The 14,467-nt window shown below is 37.9% G+C and overlaps 1 pseudogene across 1 annotated transcript; it reads right to left on the bottom strand.

Moving 5' to 3' along the window:
* Positions 1 to 307: 307 nt before the first annotated feature.
* LOC306645541 (interleukin-1 receptor-associated kinase 1-binding protein 1-like) lies at positions 308 to 6,244 on the bottom strand (annotated as a pseudogene). Its single transcript has 3 exons — positions 5,929 to 6,244; positions 5,352 to 5,814; positions 308 to 359 (listed from the first exon to the last, which is right to left on the bottom strand). The product of its transcript is annotated as an interleukin-1 receptor-associated kinase 1-binding protein 1-like (transcript).
* Between the last annotated feature and the right edge of the window lie 8,223 nt (positions 6,245 to 14,467).

Below are 14,467 nucleotides of genomic sequence, written 5' to 3'. Positions count from 1 at the left end.
GTCATATACTAATGAAACCTCCCTGTGTTCAGTAGCCTGATGCATGAGAAGTACCTGACAATGAGCTTCAAACCTCCAGCAGGCGTCTCAGGATGGGATTTTCCCACCTAAAGATCGGAGCTCTGGCTCCCAGGATTATCCAAGATGGTCGCTCTGACTTGAAAATGTGTTGGGAAATGGGGAGCTGCAGCTCAGGGTGTGGATGAGGTCACCTGGAGGTCCTGGAGGCGGGATGCGGTTGGTCCAGCAGTGGTCCTGGAGGTCGGGTGTGTTTGGTGTGGTTGTGGATCCTGGAAGCCGGGTGCAATCAGTTGGTCTGGGGTCCCGGTGATAGGGCGCTGTCAGTTAGTCTGGGGGTCCTGGCGGCAGGGAGCAGTCAGTCAATGTGAGGGCCCCAGAGGCAGGGAGTGATCGGTCAGGCTGAGGCATCCTGGAGATGGGGCTTAGTCAGTCTGGCCAGGGGTCCTTCGGGGCCTGGCTGTCGTCTCAAAATGGAAGCAGCCACGTGTAATCAAACCTGCAGGTACTCTAACAGTGAACTTCCAGGCAACAGCAGGCAGCTGGTGCTCTACTGGCGGTCGGCGATCAGTTTGCTCTAACATAAGTTTTCTGTGCACACGTATGAAAATACCTAAGTGAATCCCACCATAGTGCCCACCCACAAGAATGGGGTCCTCATTAGAATAAGATGATATTCTATGCTTGTATGGTTTTATCCAAATAGATTGTACTGTCATGTATAACTATAAAGAACCAACAAAAAATAAAGTAAGTTTAATAAATTGGATATTTAATACAGGTAATTTAGCATTTAATACAAATTAAGTATTTGTGAATATTTAGCAGCAGTGGGTTCTTAACTCTTTTGGAGTTATGGATCTTTTTGAAGGCATTTACATAATTTTGTCATATAGTCTCAGGATTTCATGGTTCTCTTGAACTGTATCTAGTCCTCTAGATCAAGAACCTTTGCTCTGTAGTGTCCTGCAGTGTCAGGCACTTGTGAAATGAAATGTGAAGGACAGCTTGGGATTATGCTTCTAGTAATGTCAGAACTAGTGTGTAGCTAATTAAATTTCCCACTGGGAAATGTAGCGGGTGGCTAGGGACACTGAATTTTAAAAAGAGACATATTTGCAGGCTTTTGAGAGATATGAATATAGTAGCCAAGATGGGAGAAAATTCTGGCAAGAAGGGAATCTCACTGAGATGAGCACAGCATTCTAAACTACTTTCCCTTCAAGTCATTGCTCTTTGATTCTTAAGCAGCAAGGACCCAGAGCTCAAAGAACCAATCAGAAAATGATTTCTAAGAGGCAAAGAATTTGAGCAGAGCTGTCATCAGTTTCTCATGACTGGGCACACAAAAAATGAGGTTTAGGGTTGCAGAGGCAGCAAAAATTCAAGAAGCCAAAATCTTGCAGAGAAGGAGTCTAAGTCACTTATGTTCTCAAAGCATTCACTGATCAAAAAGAGGTGGCAAAGCGGTAAAACTGCCAAAACAGAGCTTTCTCACAGTGCTGAGAGATAAAAATTGAATTTTGGGGTCTTCCAAGGATAAGATGACTCCAGGACAACCTGGAACTGGAAAAATAACCCTCTTCACCACTCCCCCAAATGCCTGGGAATTAAAGACACAGTGGATGGGTTAACAGCCTGTCTGAGTCATCTGAAGAAATGATTGGTCATCTGAAAGATGGTCCAGCATAAAATGCCCAGGCTGAAGCATGATGGGTTTAAAAAAAAAAGAAGATCCGAAAAATTTAGAGGAAAAGAAAGCATTGAAGTCATGAAACTAGTACACAAGGGCAAACACACATGTAGGCTGGATACATAAAAAAGAAACAGCATGATTTGGAAACAATATTCAAGAGATAAAGGATGAAAAGTGTCCAAGACTGATTAAAGATACCAAACTGTAAATTTAAGACACATTTTAAAACGCAGTGGTGTAAATCAAAAGGAAACCACATATAGATACATCGCACTAAAAATTCTAATAGAGAAAAATATAGGGTAAATCTTTGAATCATTCAAAACCAAAATGAAAAAGGAACACAGCAGAGGGACAATGGGAAAACAAGTACTAACCAGATAGATACAGACCCAAATAAGAGTAATTTCATTACATGTGATCTGTCTTAATACTCCAATTAAAAAGCAAAAATGAATAGAAAAACACCCACACGTATATCCTTCTTACTCACTAGGATACCTTGCATCTAAAGACTCAGAAAAAATAGATTTTAAGCCATGCTACTAGAAATGAGGAGGACATTTTAAAGGGTCAACCCATTAGGAAGATAAAATAATTCAAGTTTACATGAACCTAATAAGGTAACTTCAAAGTATGTAAGGCAAATTCTGACAGTGTGAAAAGGGAAATGGATAAACTCACAGTTAGAGTGGAAGATTTGAACAATATTTAAAAAATTTTTAAATGTCTTAATTTAATTAATTTATTTATATGTGGAGCTGAGGATCAAACCCAGCACCTCATAAATGATAGGCAAGCACATTACCACTGAGCCACAACCCCAACCCCAACATCTTTAATTTTTAAAATTTTTAGTTATAATTGAATAAAATTCCAAATCTTATCAGTAACAGAAACCTTATTTTAATAGCATTTCTTTTTAAAAAGTAGTTTAAATGACATTAAACAAAATAAGTCAAATTCAAAATGACAAGTGTCATTGATTTCTCTCATATGTGGAAGCTAAAGGGAAAAACAGAAAAAATGGATGTCCTAAAAGTAGAAAGGAGACCATTGGGGTAGAGGAAGGGGATAAGTAGGAGAGAGGAGAGGGGGTATTGAATGAAACTGATCAAATTATGTTATCTGCATGGACAAATGATACCTACTATTCTGTATCATTAATATGTACCAATAATTTAGAAAGAAACCTAGAATATAGTGGGTCTGTTTCAAATATCTTAATTACAAAAAAACTTCTGTCTTTCAGAAAGTAGCAATTATAAAAATTTTTAGTTTTGGAAAGATTTTTTAAAAAAGTTCTAGCATAAGACATTCAGTCAGGATTAAGTTCAGGAAAAGGTTTATTCTAGTAGGCTTTGGTTATTTAGGTTCCCTAAATAATTCATTGTGAATCTCCAGTGTATGCTATGTGTCAGACATTATCAATTGACAACTAATTTGATACCTTTAATCTATGTATATAGAATGCCATAGATAAAACAAGTCTAATTTTTGAAGGATTTCTTCCCTTGGCAGTTCTATAGAAGTGCAGGATTTCATTCTACAGATTTTTTTTTAAGCAACAATCTTTATTCTTTTAATTTAAAAAAGTGCTTGCTAACTTAAAAAAAAATTTGCCTTAGGTATTTCATGCTAAATTGATAATCTTCTTTATCAAATATGATGGAACCAAATATATTATGAAGTCATGGCTAAGAAAAATCTGCCCATGTGACTAAATTTTAATTGTTTCAGGTCTACTTAAGAAAAGTAGGTAGTGATGAACACTATATCCTGGAATATTTTGTTGGAAAGAAATATTGATATATGAATATCAAGACCTACCAAAGGAAAAACCCTATGTCCTAGATGTATGGAGAATGGAAAGCATATGCTGTAACAGACTTAGGATACAATCACTTGAAGATAATATATAATGCAATAGCAATGGCATGTACTTGTTAAATAGCTTAAGGATCATTATATATCAGTGTATGACCTTGCATTGTTTAAATAGGTAACTAATAGCTTCTTATGGCTCTCAAGTACTTTAAATGTGGCAGCGTAACTAAGGAAGTATACTTTTTTTTTTTTTTTTTTTTTTTGGCGGTGCTGGGGATTGAACCCAGAGGTCTTGTGCTTATGAGACAAGCACTCTACCAACTGAACTATATCCCCAGCTCTTTAAATTTTTTAATCTAAATTAATTTCAAAACTGATATTTGATCTAGTTACTGGATCTTTTAAGCATGTTTGGAACAACTTTGGCATGTGAATCAATTTTTCAAGCTGTACATTATAGGGATTTAATACGGATCAAGTATTTATGATAAAAATTTAGCATCTGAATTGAAATGTGCTATAATGTAAAAGATACACTGAATTTTAAAAGACTTAGTTAAAAAAGAATACTAATCTCATTAATAATTTTTGAAATATTTATTATATACCAAAATGATAATACTTTGGATATACTGGCTCAAATAAAATATGTTATTAGTATTAGTTTTAACTGATTTTTGTTTTACTTTTACAATGCATGTACTAGAATATTTTACATTACATATGTACCTTGTACTGTATTTGTATTATGTGGGTGCTAGAATCATCTAAGAAGCCCTGTAGAAGAGTCTAATTCATGCATTATGTCAGTTTTGGGCATCACAGTATTTTCCTAGTATACCTCCTTGTCCTTTTATTCAAAAGTATTGTTTATCATTCTTTTTGTTAATGTTGTGAAGTTATTGGTTTGCATCTTCATAAAATGGTCTGGACCTAGTAAGAAAATTATTAGATATATTGAGAAGGAGAGTCCTCTATGAATTTCCTCCTCCTACATTTCTTGCTAGGTGTGGCAAGAATGCAAGACTTTACCTGAGCTATTTCTCAGGACTGAGTTCTACAGTGAGCCTCTTTGAAGGATGAAGCAATGTCTCCTTTCAGGACAAGGAGAAGGTTTGCTTTTGCTCATAAATAAAAAGCAATGAATTTTTCCAGTTCAGTAGTCCTCAGCTATAAGTAACCTGCCGTTTGTGTAACTATAATGTTTATGGCCGTATTGTGCTTCCCTTTGTAACTCAGGACAATGGAAACCAATGACAATATGCTGATGTTCCTGCTCCTTGTTCCATGAGTAATAGAACTGTTTCTGTCCCTGGAGTCTCATGTATTCTGTCAGCATCCCAGAAACTGTAACAGGCTAAATTACTAACTTGTAAATAGCTAAAATCATGAATTTAGAAAATGATGGGATATAAAAAATTCCTTTTATATGTAAATATTTTTATCTTTGAAAATTTTAATTTGCGGAAGCCTAGTTTTTATATAAAAATGTGGCATCATATAAAACAGGTGAAATAAAAGTATCAGTGGTTTTCCTATATTGATAATATTATACATTGATATATTATACATTGATAATATTATACATGTATGAATTGTTGGTATACAGAAGTGTGCCCATATTACATTTATTTCCCAAGAACATTTCTCAGTAAGTTCTTGAAAACAGAAAAGGTGAACATTCTATGGGACTATATTCAAGGACTGAAAGATCTTATAAAGAAACAGTTTATCTATTACACAATATATATACTTAGAACAAAAGGAAACTTTATAAAAAGTACAAAAATAGATTAAAAAATACAAATACAATATATTTGTTTGGAACTTTAGAGATTTTTTTTCCTTCTCTTTCTTCTACCTCAAAAGTTATAAGTACTTTTGAAGCAGCCTGTATTGTTGCACTTCTATTGTTTTTTGTTGTACAGTTAATGAACTTGAGAGTCTGGATCATCTGGTTGGTCATCCATTGTTTTGTGTCTTCTTTGATTAGTAAAGGTTTTCCCAGGGTTTGACCAACAAAGTTACAGACTTCTTGAGCTTTGTGCCATGCATTCTCAACCGCAACAGGAAAGCTTGCATGGAAGATTCTCAACAGATCCTGGAGTATGATAGAATTGGGGTGGGCTGATGACAACAGAGTTATCTAGCTTTTCAACAAGGAAATTATAAATATTTTCATTTTCCAAATTCAGTAAATGTAATGTGAACTTCTGCTTCCAGGTGATAAGCATTTTCCACTCTTCTAAAATACTTTGTCACAGTTACATTTTCTGCTTTAGTAGTCAAGAGCATGGGCTTTGGGGTCAAAAGTTTATGGAGTCTACACTGGGCCACCTCCCAGATGTGAGCAAGCTACCTGCCAGGAATTGCTCTGGTCCTGAGAGTTCTCTGCAGACCCTGCTGCTGGAGACACTGCATGATGTAGTCTAGGCCGGGCCAGCACCCTTCTTGGCCTCCACCGCCTCCTTGGTGCTGCTCCCTGGCACTGCCACTAGTGCCCTGTCAGGGCCAGCAGACACCTCCGCAGTGCCACTCGCGTGCACTTCGCGCGTCTTGGCTTGGGCCTGTGCTGAGGAAAGGGGGCGGCAGACATCGTGTAGTGTTTGTCCACCAGGGATCAGATTGTTCTCCCGGTTCCCAATCAGCCCAAGGAACCAGTTCTATGAACACGCACGATGGAGAAGCCAGCTGCAGCGACATAACTAGGGCCGCTGCATTTCCGTGGCAACTCCCGGCAGACTTGAACAACTTTTTTCCGGTAACATATAAAAGAAATCAACTTGGGAAGGGATGCAGAAAATTGGGAACACAATGAATAAATGGGTCTAATGTATATAGCAAAACAGCGTGCCTAACGACTTCCTAATGCATGTTTATTTCTCAAATGCATAAATTTCAGAGTTCCATATTAAGCTACAAATCAATAGCAAAAATAATTAGAAATTTGTCATATATTTATAAATTAAGTAATACACATTTGTTATGATTTCAGTATGAGGTATCTCCCCAAAGCTCATGCATGAGACAATGCAAGAAAGTTTAGTGGTGAATGATTGGGTTATGAGACCTGAAGCTAACCAGGGAATTAACTGTGGGCAAGTAGAGTGGGGCTGGAGGAGGTGGTTTGTTGGGGGCATGCCTTTGAGGTTTGTATTTTGTCTGCAGTGGGAGCTCTCCCCCTCTGCTTCCTGGTGCCATGCTCTCAGCTGCTTTCCTCTGTCACATTCTTCTGCCATGGTGTTCTGCCTCACCTCAGGCCCCAAGCAGTGGAGTCAGACATCTATGGACTGAGACCTCTGAAGCCATGAGCCCTGGGATAAACTTTTCCTCTTTTAAAATTGTTCTTGTCAGGTCTTTGGTCACAACAGCAAAAAGTTGACTAAAACAATATTCAAATATGCCATGAATCAAAGAAGGAAACTCAGTAGAGACTTGAAAATCTTATGAATGGAATAATAATGAAAATATGACATATCAAAATATGCAAATAAATTATGACCATGCTTAGAGAAAAATTTTAATTTTTAAATGCATATATTTAAAAAAAGGGTTGGACACAATGGTGCACACCTGTAATCCCAGTGATTGAGAGGCAGAGTCAAAAGGATCACAAGTTTGAGGCCAGCCTCGACAACTTATTGAGATTGTAGGGTTTCCGTAAGGACTGGGGATGTAGTTCATTAGTAGAGGGCCATGAGGTTCAATCCCCAGTGTGGGATGAGACTTAATTAAGTTTCCATCTCAAAAATTTAGAAAAAGAACAGGAAATTAAACTAAGAAGGTAGAATAACTGAAATAATAAAGACAAGAGTAAATGTTAATAAAATGAAAGTCATAGAATAGAGAAGAATCAACACATTTTAAATGTTGATTCTTTGCAAAATCTAATAAAATGAATGACCCCAGAAAGATTACTGAGAGAGAGAAGGAAAGGAGGGAGAGAAAGTGTGCACACATAAACTATTATTATCAGGCATGAAAAGTGGAGTATCACTGAAGAGCCTGCTAAAATAAGATAGTTGGTATTATTACCAAATTTGTCACTTGAAAGTTGGTAAATGGACAAGTTCTTGGAAAACTTTATTTATTTAGGTATTGGGATTGAACCCAGGAGTGCTCTACCACTGAGCCATATCTCCAGTCCCTTTTAAAAAAAATTGTATTTGTTCTTTTTAGTTATATATGATGGTAGAATATATTTTGGCATGTTATATGTACGTGAAGTATAAAACTTCCCATTCTTTTTTTGGACCTTTATTTTTATTTATTTCTTTATATGTGGTGCTGAGAATCAAACCCAGTGCCTCACACATGTGAGGCAAGTGCTCTACCACTGAGCCACAACCCCAGCCAACACATTGCTGTGGTCGTAATGATGTTGAGTTAACGTTGGTTGTGTATTGGACATTACTTTCTGACAGGGTCTGGGTAAGTTCCTAAGGTTGGACTCAAACTTGTAATCCTCCTCTTTCATTTATCTCTTGCATTTTCTATCAGATTTGGGGTGCTGGTTGTCTTACAGGAGGACACTATCACTTTTTATATTAAATTCCTACATGTAGGAAATTGGAAGTAAGCATTAGTAGCTCTGTCTCCGCCTAATTTTCCAGTGTCCTTTCCTCTCAGTCCTGGATCACCTTTTAGGTAAAAGGCATAAGGAGATAAAACTGGATCTCAAAACAGCACAGATCAGTCATCACACTAGGTGGGATTAGATAGTGGTTGTGGTGGACTCCAGGAGCTGCTGAATGACCCCATCTACTCTGCCCTTCCTCCCCTGTGAGGGGCTCTAGGAGCAGTGGTATGTAGCAGAGAGGAAGGGGACAGAAGGATCTCTCATGCTGAGGGTAGAGCATGGGCTTTGGAATTAAGCAGACTAACTTTGAATTCCAGTTCTACCGTTTAGTAACTGTATGAATCTTGGCAAGTCAGCTTCCCTGAACCTTGGTTTCTTTGATGTTTTTGTTGTTGGTAGTTTGTGTGAGTGATGAAACTTTCTGATAATATATGCATTTTTTGTGTGCACATTCATATATGATTCTTTTTCTATGGAGAGTGCCCAAAAATTTCATAAGATACTAAAAAAGATCCTAAACTGAATATAATTGCAGCTCTAACAAGATAGAAAAACCTCTTCTGTTTATTATTTTATTTTTTATTTGTTCTTTTTAGATATACATGACAGTAGTATATTTTGACATATTATACATACATGGAGTATAACTTATTCTAATTAGAATCCCATTCTTGTGGTTGTACATGATGTGGAGTTTTACTGGTGGTGTGTTCATATGTGAACATAGGAAAGTTACGTCCAAGTAATTATAAACCTCTTCTAAATAAATTCTTACTGTTACTGTGAATGAGTGTTGTCAACCTGTTGGCTAAACATTTAGAAAAGTTGAAGGCTGTCTTCAACAAAATTTTTTTGACATACACTATCCTTTGTACAAAAATGAGAAGAAAGAATATATATATGTATATATATATATTTTCTCTCTCTCTCTCTCAGACCCAAATTGCTTTACATTTGTAAAACATCTCTGGAAGGATACACACATATAAAAACTAATGACCTCATTTACCAGTGGGGAGGAAAGCAGAGGACTAGGAGTCAGAAGTGGAAGGGAGAATTTTTACTCTCATAATTTTGTGTATCCTTTTTAACCTTTCTGAATTTTGAATTATACTGATTAATTATCTGATCACAAATATACTTGTCAGGCTTAAGAACTGATATGTGCCTGTAGTCCCAGGATGCTAAGGTGAGAATATCATTGGAGCCTAGGGATTTGAGAGATCCCTACTTCTGTCTAAAAAAAGTAAAAATGAGAAAGAAAGGGTACTGAGAAAACTTTACTGGTGAAAGTTAATTTTTAGTCAACTTCTGAAACATAACTTTTAAATTTTTTTTGTTTTGTTTTGCTGGGGATAGAACCCCAGGCCTCACACAAGCTAGGCAAGAACTCTACTACTGAGCTACATCACCAGCTAGAATATTAAAATTTTAAAAAATATTTTAAAAATTTTGATCGTATATATTTATTTTTAAATATATGTTTGCATTGTGGAATGCTTAAATCAAGCTCATTATCATACCCATCATCTCACATACTTACTATTTTTTGTGGTAAGAACATTTTAAACTCACAGCAATTTTGAAATATACAATGCTTTATTATTAATTATCGTCAGCATGCAGTGCAATGGCTCTTGAAAACTTACTCTTCCTAACTGAAACTTGTACCTTTTGGTCAACATCTCCCCACTTCCCCCAGCCCTACCCTCAGCCCTGGTTACCATCATTATACCTTTTACTTCCATATGTTTGACTGATTTTGTTAGATTTTCCATAAAAGTGAGGTTCTGTGCCTGTTTTTCTAAACCGTCCATGTTCATCCTTGTTGTCACAAATTATTGTATTTCCTTCTTTTTAAGGCTGACGAGTATTCTATTGTGTATACATACCACATTTTCTTTATCTGCTCATTCATGGATGGACACATCATATTTTGATTCTATATCTTAATTGTGAATTCCTTTGACATACTGATTTCAATTCCTTTAGATATATACCCCAAAATAGGATTGCTGAATCATAAGTAACCATTGTTTTAATTTTTATGGCTAGTTTTTTAATCATAAATTTTAATTACCATGACTGAATTGGCCAACTGAGGCCAAGAAACATAGGGCTAAATTAAATACTGTACCAGGGCCAAGATCTTCTAGTCCTATATACCTAAACAAACTCAGAATAATTTCTTTATTTCCAAATATTTCAATATTCCTAATGGTTCAGCTGTTCTGTTTCCGGTTGGTAATAAGATTTGGGTCTAATCACCTTTGGTGGCTTTAAGACCCACAAATCCTTACGTTAAAGCTTAACAGCTAATTTATCTGAATCCACCTTGGAAGTCTGTTGGGGTTTGTCCTAAGCTCCAGGCAAATAACATATATTCAAGGACTAGCTCCCCTGATCTGAGGATCCATCTTGCCTGTGTTCTTTCGACCTTCACTTTTGTTTAACTAACATACAAGCAGAAATAAGCCTTGTTAGGAAACATCCTGTTAAGGCAGTTGCCTTCTTGGCCTAATTGGTTCTGACTGAGCACCAACAACTTTAATAGGTTAGGCATCTTCAGGTGAGAAGCCTCCATTTGATGGGGTTCTTTAATTTGGGATTTTTATTAAGACACATAGATTTATTCAGAGCAATCAAGCTGTAACTCTTTAATTAGAACTTCATGAAGTACTGATGTAATGTAAGTATACACATGCATTCTGAAATCAATTTTCAGTCATTTCTCATCAGGACACTGATGAAAACCCAATAACTAAGGTCTGGATTATTTTTCTTCTTTTAGGTTTGGGGATTCTCTTGGATACTAAAAGAACTTGCCCTACCATCTTATGCTGGATGTTTGCTTTTTTCTTCAGAGTCTTTATTACTCAATTCTTAATTCCTTATTTGCAGTTTATTCAAAGTCCCATCTTCAAGTACTTTATGAATTTGCACCTCCCAGTGTCTACCCTATACCAGTATTCTTAGTGAAATGCTGCAGACTTCTAATGGGGATGATTGGAAGTGGCTTCTGCTTTCTGTACCTCTAGCCTGAGGGTTCTTTGTTCTCTTGCCTTCTGCTTTTCACTGTGTTCATAGAAGGTGCATTTCAAATCTCTCTAGTGGGGTAAGAACCACTTTTTCTTAGGATATGAAGAGGAAAATGGATCTTGCATTACACACATCCCTTAGAAGTGGGAGATCAGGCTAATTTAAGGGCTTGCTGCTTAATCACTTTATGTTGTGGAGTGTGAACCAAGAGATGGGGGAATTCTTGACCTGCCTCCTGCTGATTGCCTTGATTACTTCTAGGGTTCCCCTAAAAGGCTTGACTCTTTAGTGGATTGGTCTTGTAACTAAATCCTGATGTAACCAAGTCTGCATTTCTGAACTGTTTAAAACTTAATTTCAGCAAAATGTCATCATGAACTGGGGCCTTATAAAGGATTCCTGGTAAAAGGAAACAAGATCTGACTGGAGCCACCATGATCTTTGACTCATGCTTGCACCCTCTCAATTCAGCATTCTTATGGATTTCTAATTGTGGTGAGTACTGAAAACTGTGGGGATCCTAGTCCTAAGCACTTTGCCTTGAACTCTGGGATCCTAACATCTACCACAGCTTCTTGCTCTCTTTGTCAAATGCACAATTACAATGTGTTGGTTAAGAACATAGAATTACAAACACTGATTTTTCTGAATGAAAACCAAGTGGTTGGCTCAGGTCATCTCACATAGGGACTTCTTTAGAGAGATTTAATTTCTACTATGACATCTGAGAAGTGCAGAGACCTTCCATTGACTGGCTTGCAAATGGCACATTCCTCAGCAAAACAAAGCATCCACAGGTCCCTGTCAAGGAACCTCCACAGGCTATAGGTTTGAATTAGTCCACTACAGTTGGCAAGGATCCCAGATGATGGAATCTCTATCCAAATGCCAAGGTGCTCACCTGGGAACCTTCAAGGAGGATGTTCATAAATTGGCACTTCTTTTGCAGCACCTAGAGAGCTTGCTGAGGCAACAGGAAAGCCACCCAGCTCAATGGTCTCTGATCGGTTAAGCTCCTAGCACTGAGATGCAGCCCGTTGCCTGGTGTTCTAGACTTTTTAGTGTTGCATGCTATCGCTGCAGTCATCCAGGTAGTCTGCAGGGCCAGAATTTTCATGCCTGTCTATTGGAAAGACTAGTTTGCAATGTAGACATGGATGTTTAGAAGAATTTCTATGCCTGAGGTGCCTAAAGCGAGCATGGAAACCCACTCTGCTACCTATACACACACACACACACACACACACACACACACACACACACACACACACACGATTCCAACTCTCCTGGGATTCTCTCTCTCTTCTGGAGAGGAATGAGTAGCTGAGTGTATAGGACAAGCATAGACTCTGAACATGAACACAGAAGTGCTCTGATTCAATTATACCCTCGACATGGCAAGTATCTTAACCACTTTAAGCATTCATTTCCTCATCTGTAAAATGGGGATCATTAGCTATACCTCTTAAAATTGTTCTAAGATTTAAATGTATGAAAGTAGATACAATAGCTCCTGGCACACAGTAGGAGTCAAGTAAATGCGGCTGTTATGGTGATAGTTGTTTGGGAGGCCAGCATCTTGCGTCTCCCCACCCTTTTGCCATGGCCCATATTATAAGCATTTTGCCAACAGAAGTCCTGAGGAGGAAGCACCTGTCCATCTCTCCCCACATCATGTTCTTTCCTGGCAGGAATAACTTACCTGATCTGGGATACTTGCTGAGGAAACGTTTCTACTATTCTTGGCCTCATCTCTGAGGCCCAACCACTCACAGCCATGGACATTCTTTTTCTGCCTTAACTCTCTGTTTTGTAAATGAGTCTAACCTGCCACTGGGTCAGATATCATTGTTCTAGGGGCAGCCTTGAGGCTGTCCTTCTCTCTTTGATTTGTCTTAATCTGTCGAAGCTGTATACTTTGTGACCCTCTATACCTTAGGTTGGATAGGTATCTACTCTATAGAACAGACCTCTGTGACCAAAACTGCAAGAATGTAGTAAGAAACCCTTTTTTGTTTCAATCTTAAGTCCAGCTTTACCCACGTTAAAGCTGACATTAGATTTTGATCTTCATCTAATTTTTAAATACTAACATTGTAAAATTGTATGATTTAAATTAGCTTCTCCCAATTTTTGACATCACGTTAAATAGTAGGAATATTAACCTATTCCCTTGGCACACCAATGCCTAATTGGTGGGTTTGCTTATTGCTCTACCTTCTCAGCATCTGCACATAGGTCCTGTCCATGGCCGCAGAGCTGCCTCAGCAGTACTGCCTAAGCTGGCTAACAGGTCATTCCACATGGCTTCAGAAATGCCTGCTGATGCCTTAGCAGTGACCCAACTACCCTCCCATTCCTTACGTCTGTCAGTGTCCCCCACCCCCAACTGATCTTGTTTCTTGGTTAGGAAGCTGTCACTAAAGGCCACCCCTGGTTCAGAAGCTCCTCTTCAGTGTGCCAGGTTCTCTCAGGAATTTTACTGTTACTCAAAGACCAGAGCTTACCTGGCCATATCCTCTACCCTGATGGCACCAGAAGCCCTCTTTTTTTTGCATATAAGTCACAATCCCATATGGATCTAGCAAGCAGAGAGAATGGACCTTCTAGGGTTGCAGCTCTTAGTGTGAGATTACACATATTGCTCTTGGAGTTGGCATAGTTCTGTGAATCCAAGGAGAACCCCCTGCATTGCTAGTGATAGCCACACAGAAATATTAATAGGCTTGGTTTATTGAGCACAGACTATGTGTTAAGCACTTAATGTATGTGATTTATTCCTTTTCAAAAACTCGTAAGAAAAAAATAATCATTTCCATTTGTTGATGAGGAAACAATATCACAGAATTAAGCAATTTTTCAAAGTCACTGAAAGAATAGGATGGGGGAGTTAAAATTCAAATTGGAGTTTGGCTGACTTCCACGTCTGTCCTCTTCCAAGTTCAGGACTTTGATGCTCACACAGGCCTCCTATAGGTTGTGATGCAAAAGTCATACTTTTTCTTTCTAATGATCCTGGGAATCATTAATATGCCCACATGTTCTTGCTAGGCAGACAGGTGAGCACCCCTATAGGCAGAAAGATCCTGTGACTATCCAAATACAATGATGGGCGTTGGAGGTGTGGAGGAACCTAATCAATGAACTCTTTTCCACTTCAGATTCTAACAATTCCAGAAAGAGATACTAAAAGACGAATGGTACTTATAGTATTGGATGTATTGTCCAAGATACAAGACTTCAAATGAGTCACACTGAAGAATATAGCTGGGAGATGAGCAGAGTGGGACTTCTTACTCCCTGCCTCT

Source organism: Sciurus vulgaris (assembly GCF_902686455.1).
Source record: "Sciurus vulgaris genome assembly, chromosome: 15".
In the NCBI taxonomy this organism is placed as follows: Eukaryota; Metazoa; Chordata; class Mammalia; order Rodentia; family Sciuridae; genus Sciurus; species Sciurus vulgaris.
The sequence above is the reverse complement of the archived record's forward strand: the minus strand, read 5'-3'. Positions and strand labels throughout refer to the sequence as shown.